Source organism: Gymnoscopelus microlampas, assembly GCF_963454915.1.
Source record: "Gymnoscopelus microlampas genome assembly, chromosome: 2".
Lineage (NCBI taxonomy): Eukaryota > Metazoa > Chordata > Actinopteri > Myctophiformes > Myctophidae > Gymnoscopelus > Gymnoscopelus microlampas.
In genome coordinates this window covers 10,252,994-10,260,282 of record NC_139939.1, presented here as the reverse complement: position 1 = coordinate 10,260,282, position 7,289 = coordinate 10,252,994, and the positions used below count along the sequence as shown (strand labels likewise).

Sequence of the window (7,289 nt, the reverse complement as noted above, 5' to 3'; positions counted from 1 at the left end):
TTGTTTAATAGAATCTTAGGCTATGCAGTAACAGCTTGTTTGACATAAATGTATGTTGTTTTTCTAAATGAGGGAAAGTAGAGGAGTCCACACTACAAAGGTACCATTTCCGCCTAAACTAAAAGTGTGTTTAAAGGACTATATTTCAGTATTTCTTTAGGTAAATTACATTCTGACTCTTTGGTGATGTAGGGTAGACACCTGGTTCATACCTCAGCAAATTTGATGAAGATAAGAGTGAGCATTCTCAAGTTATAGCATTTTTGGTCACCTTTACCCTATTCGGATTAGCCTTTTTCAGAGATTGGGGTAGTTTTAAAGAATAGCCCAAAAAACAAATTTTGCCCAAAAATAAAATTTCACAACAATCCATTTCACTAATGGGAGACCCTAAAGATAAGAAAAAACATGGTTGTGTTTTGTTCTACCTCGGGTAGGGGTATCTCAAAATCTGAGGGCCTCTGCTACAGGACTATAAGGTTCATGAGAAGTTTTATACAAACCAGTCTCAAAGTACGGCAAATTCTACTGAAAATATGGGGTGAAATTTGACCTGGATATCTAGAGAATATGACATCTAGAATGCCTAAGGTCTTTAAAGATATTGCTGCACTTGGTGGATTATTTAATGAACAGAAATGTTGAAGAATGTAAGTTATTATTATTACCCTTATTATTATTACTATTACCATTATTATTATTACCCTTATTATTATTATTATTATTATTATTATTATTATTATTATTATCATCAGTGTCTTGGCTGTACTTACTTAATTTTCACAGTGATTCCAAACTCTTGAACTTAGGCATAACTGCCAACGTATATAAAAATAATCAACATTTTGTAGCACTCCTTTTTGAATTTGAAAGATAACGGAAGGGTCAAGGAAAAGTTACACCGGGCAATTAAAATGTTTAACTTACCATATGCAACGTCAAAAAGACACAGGCCCCGGGGACTTATTCTTGCCATGATGTCAACAAAGGTTGTACTGGGGTGTCAATTCATGTGACATGAGGAACGGCATCATTCTTCTGGGTGCATCATCCAATGAATTACCTCCTGTGTCTCCAACCATGACAACCTGAGAGTATGGTAAAAGTCACAGGAAGGAAAATGCCATATTAAGTGGACAGCTAAGATATTATTCTATCGTTACACCTCTTAAGGTCTTTAAACACCAGGGACATGACGAATAAATTATACAAATACTTCTTTAGAATATATTGATGCTATCGCATCAAAACTATATATACTGTAGATGATGCCTCATTTTTATAGCCGTTAACCTGATGCCTTTAATAGCGGTGAAAAATCAAACTTGTTTCAAATCAAAATTATGTTGCTTTATTGTCAAATAATAGTGAAGTTCAGTGTGGAGGTACTTACCCGATGTATTCTACTTGAGAGGACCTTCCACCTCTTGATGTACCACATCTAGCATGAAAATAAGAAATACACAACACATTATGAATGAAAAATATACTTGACGCAAGATAGAGACTGCTCACGATGGCCCCGATTCATAACGAGGGTCGTAAATATGGTGTAAATGAAGTTCGTAAAGGAGGTCGTATTTCTGGTACTCACTAACGGACGTGCGATTCAAAAGGGGTGTCGTATATGACAGAGACGTGCGTATGACCAGTTCTATATTATAATGACAGCCAGCTGGGCGTGATGATCCCGAGAGGTTCATTTACATTGCTCCACGCCCCATTTTGCACCATAAAAGGCGTGAACCGTGACTCAGCAGTTTCGCTCTGATCAAATCTGTCACTTTACTGAACAGTGTTGCCATGTCCGCGTATTATAAGCGAATCTGAGCTTATTTTTCTGTAAAGTTGCTTGTAAATATTGGTAGCTGTGGGGTGCGTTTTTTTGGGCTTGTTTCTAAAGTGTAGTTCATTATTTGGGCTTGCTTAACAATTGTTCAATTATTTTAACCGGTGGTTGTCAAATATTTTTATGTCATGGACCCCCAAGTTAATATGTAGGCTAATTTATCCCTATAAGCCCCATCTGAACATGTTTTGTGCCCGCTGGAGGCAGATTTGTGTTGTTAAAATGTTTAAAAAATCTTCCAAATATTCCACATTTTATTACAAGATTTAAAAATATATATATATAGCAGATCTACAAGCTCATTACGGTTTAATTAAAGTGCTTATAATGGGCTGTCAGTTGCTTCTTTTGGGCTTATTTTCATAGACCTGGTTGCTTATTTCTGATGCAAGTTCAACTCCGCCGTCTAAAGAATAAAGATAACAGATGCGGTGTCGCATCGCCTTGCCAACTTACTGTTCTGTCTGGAAGCGGATCACGTAATAAATGCTCTCATGTGTAATGAGAATAAAGAAGTTTACAAGGTTTAACCCCATTACAAAATAAAAGGCTAATAAAACGTGGAAAGGATATTATATAAGCCTTTTCTAATGAACATTGCGCACCTTTACCAAGGTAAAAAGATTATGAAATCCAGCATCCAAGTGGAACGCTGCTATCCGATTATGGACCAGAGCTTATTGATTACTTATTGATTAAATTAGTTATGTTTTGATTAATATATCACTGTCCTACGTCGGAATGGGGAATATATCTTCTGGACACAGCTTTCATCCACTATTAGTTTCCTCATCAGATGGTAATATTTATTAGGCTGTTGTGTGTGGCGTTCATGTGATCAATATACAGTAGAGTAGCCTACAGTAGACTATTAGCCTTTAATAGCGCGGCACGGACACTGACGTGCGTCAGTCCCTCCGCAGTCTCATTAAGGCATGATAGCCTATTTTCATTATTACGTGACACTGAGGGACCTTTTCAGCTCTAAATGCGACTCATAGACTAGAAAATAAATAAAAAGCGGTGGAATCTACATCATGTCTAAGCAATACATCGTTTGACATTTATTTTTTATTTTTTTATATACATGTGTTGACAAATGTTGGGCACATACATATTTTATTTGAGGTTTGCCACTGTTGTAATTGATTTTGACATGAAGAATAAAGCATTCTAAAGACATACGCACATTTCAGCCCTGGTACGCCAGCCTCGGGGCTGACCTGAGAACGTGCGCACCTGACGCACAAAACACAGACCAAAATATCTTTATGCATCAGGTGGATATGTACGACTTGTCCTAAATGCCGGTACGTACAAAATATGGTCGCAAATCCCTTTATGAATCAGGGCCAATGGCCTCATGCCGTGGCACAACTACTTCAGAGAAAACCCAAGAAGAAATTGTATTGTGAACCCAGTATGGTGAATTATATCGAATCGTTGGTTGAGTGAAACTTCACATCCCTACCCTTTCAATATTAACGCTGTAAGACTGCTTTTACATTACACTGCTGACTGTAGACTAATGTTTACTAGTTTATCTGTGCCTGTTATGTTTAACTGTGTCAAAAAACTATCATCAGGGTGCCCACAGCCCTGTGGGAATTTATAACTCAATTAAAAATGTTCCAGGAAAGTCACTACCGTGGGAAACCTGAATCATCTAATTCAATATATATTTTTAAATTACAACCAATTTAAAGCATATTACCCCTCAAATTAACGCCCTGATATTATACTTACTTCGGACTTGGTGGAGGCTCACCAAGTCTTGATCACAGGTGTTTGGAAGCTGAAGTAGCACACGCGCACGCACACACACACACACACACACACACACACACACACACACACACACACACACACACACACACACACAAAAACAGATTAGATAGGCTACCTCTGCCTTCCGAAACATCTGTGGACATTTAAATTCAATATGGGCTGGAACAGCGTCGAAAACGACAGCTATCAAACCTACAGTACACCTACTTCATTATCAGCTACTGTATATCAAGTATCGGTTATGGCAAAATACTAACTGTTCTTCACTCTGTTTGGGCCATTCAACTGTACAGGACTTACTTCAATATTTCAACTTAAGATGGCTTACCAATAGATCTTCAATATAGTGTTTACATTCCTCAGAAATGAAAAAAACTTTGAGAAAACGTTGTATTATAGTTGCTTAACAGCACAAATTAAAACCAACAAAATATCAACGTCTAATGGCGTTAGAATTTAACGTTGTGTAGACGTTAACGTCATAACGTTAAGAAGACATTGGGCTTTGGTCTCAATACCCGACAACAGAATGTCGGTATTCTTTGTCAATTTGACGTTAGCATGATACGTTGAACAGATGTTGGGCATTGGTTACTTACCAACACAACTTAAAACCAACAAAAATCAACATTTAATGATGTTAGAACTTAACATTGTGTGGACGTTAGCATAACGACGTTAAGCAGATGTTGGGTTTTGGTTACAATACCCGACAACAGCAGGTCAGTATTCTACGTCAATAAGACGTTAGCATGATATGTTGAACAGATGTTGGGTATTGGTTACTTACCAACACAACTTAAATCCAACAAAAAAACAACGTTTAATGTTGTTAGAATTTGACATTGTGTGAACGTCAGCATAATGACGCTAAGCAGACGTTGGGTTTTGGTTACAATACCTGACAACAGCATGTCAGTATTCTATGTTAATATGACGTTAGCATGATATGTTGAACAGACGTTGGGTATTGGTTACTTACCAACACAACTTAAAAACAACAACAAAATAACGCTTAATGATGTTAGAATTTAACATTGTGTGGTTGTTAGCATAATGACGTTAAGCAGACGTTGGTTTTTGGTTACAATACCTGACAGCATGTCAGTATTCTATGTCAATATGACGTCAGCATGATACATTGAACAGACGTTGGGGATTGGTTACTTACCAATCAATCTTCAACATAGTGTTACATTCCTCTATTATGTTTATTTTTTTTTAGGTGGGCTTTACTGTTAGGCTTGGCCAATATTAGACTGAAAATAATGTCTTACAAGCTAATATAATCAAAACTATGATAAAGGCTACACAAGGCTATTCAAATGCAACCAACCCTTATGCCTGATTTTTAGTTACACTGCACTGTCTCACACAAAAATCAGGCTGTGAGGCATGTGAGCTTTTACCCTTCAATAACACACATTCCCAACTGAAAACATGAATCATGCATGAACAACAGAACTTCACCTAAAATAAGACATTAGCTTTAAAAGCTGCAATTCAAATGTTTAACTCAGCAGCACCAAGCCAGTGAAGCCACCAACACAAAGCAATGGGGATCAGTCCATCTAGTTAATGCAGTATAGCCTCTTTCTAGTTTCCACTGTTTTGCCACAAAAGGCAGGTACTGTAATCATTTTGGGCAAAGGATTTACTCAAACAATGCTGCCAGTTTCAAAAACATGCAAAGAAAAGGAAAAGAAAAAGAAAACAACAAAGCATGACTGATTTGCAATATGAAGAAATCACCTCACTCGGTCATAAACAGAATGTAGAACTTTATTTTAAAAACAAACAGTCAAATATTTCATTTCAAGTTAGAAGGAAATTAATTATGAACTCACCTGTGCAAAAGATTGTGATTCTAGAAGTCCTGGGATGGTCAAAAAAACATCTCCATGCACAAACAAGTATCTCTTCCTGTCTTCTCTCCCTCCAAATTCAAACTGCAGGCTCCTGCAGCAGTTACTGTTGCCCCGCCCAGTCTGGTGTTATACAACTGTGGTCCCACCCACAAGTCCAATGATTCGTCCAATGAAAGAGCAGAACGTTGCTATACTGATTGATGATACTCAGTGATTTGAGGAGACATTTGACAATCCAGTTTGAAATGTATTATTATGACAACATCCATACAACGTTGCAGTCTAACATCATTAGACGTAGATATTTGGTTGGTTTTCGGTTGTGTTGGTAACTAATCAATAACCAACGTCTGTTCAACGTATTATCCCAACGTCAGGTTGACGTCAAATACTGACATGCTGTTGTCGGATATTTGACCAAACCTAAATGTCTGCCCGATGTTATTATGATAAATGTCAGTTTACATTGTATGTGTCATATGGCATTATGCTGTAGGCCTAATGCAAAAAGTGAAATATTTCCCTCAATCATTTATTTGATTAGCAATTAATATAATGCAAAAATAAAGAACTGCAACAGCTATGAAACATGAACAATGGTGAAAATCAGTACATTTACTCAAGTACTGTACTTAGCATTGTATTTTTTAAATTCACTTGTGTGTTTCTATCTTTTGATACTTTATTATTTTACTCCACTACATATCAGGGCAAACAATTATTTTACTTTTTGTGATTGATTGATTACTTTATTAGTCAGAAATGTAAACAGCATGAGGTCCGTCCACCCAGTAGTACATACATAGTGGTGTGGATGATAAATGGTGTCACAGTCACACACTCTTGCTCCATATGTCACAACTAAGGAAGACCCTGGTTTTGAGGTAGGCCGGTGTCTATGCATTCTAATGTATTGATGCATTTCTTTTCATATGGGTTTATTATTTAGGGCAGCATAGGTTACTGGTTAGATAATCAGAAGGTCCCCGGTTTGCCTCAAAGGCCCTGGATGGGGCGAAGTGTCCTGAGCAAGACACTGTAGGGGTGGACCCCTACAGTCCACCCACCCCAAGCGCTCAACATAAAACATTTGAGCAGCCATAAGCTGAAACTGAATTTGCCCTCTGGAACTAAGGAAGGTCTCCTGAAGCAAACTAAGGGCAAATTATTGACGATAAAGAGTTGACATGGCTGTCTACCTACCTCACTGTCGGTCGCATTCCTTTAAGATGCAGCTGGCTGATCACCGACAACTAACATCTGCTAAAGCGGAAGGGAAAAGGTATAACTGGCCTTAACCATGTTGCCTTGGCTCTAAATCCACACTGGCAAAGAAACCTGTAGCTAATCAGTCTCATATACAGCCACAGGTTCACTATAGGTGGGATGCTGGCATGTGCCCCAGGAGCAACTTGATGGTATTTGTCTGAAAGTCAAATTCAGTTATCTGGAAAAGGCTGAGGGTTATAGAACTGCACAAACACCTTTCTGGGCCATGGGGTGGCCCTGTTGCTCATCTGGAAGAATATAGTTGAACCACAGATTAAACAGCTACCAATTGCTCTGGTTGGACTATTGCAGGTTAAACAGATGCTAGATCATTACTCTATGTCACAACCTTCAGTACTTATTGTCCATATTCTACAGCCAGACTATGTTGGATTTTGTTTAAGTAACAGCCACATTAACCCAGCAAAATATCTACATCTAATGAGGTTTGAATGTTGAGGAGATCTTTTCATTATGAAGTTTAGCAGACATTGGGTTTTGGTCACAATACCCGA

The 7,289-nt window shown here is 37.9% G+C and overlaps 1 long non-coding RNA gene across 1 annotated transcript; it reads right to left on the bottom strand.

The window, feature by feature from the left end:
• Positions 1-952: 952 nt before the first annotated feature.
• LOC311059477 lies at positions 953-5,576 on the bottom strand. Its single transcript, XR_014602169.1, has 4 exons — positions 5,485-5,576; positions 3,596-3,644; positions 1,394-1,441; positions 953-1,088 (listed from the first exon to the last, which is right to left on the bottom strand). It is a non-coding gene; the product is annotated as an uncharacterized lncRNA (long non-coding RNA).
• Positions 5,577-7,289: the final 1,713 nt, after the last annotated feature.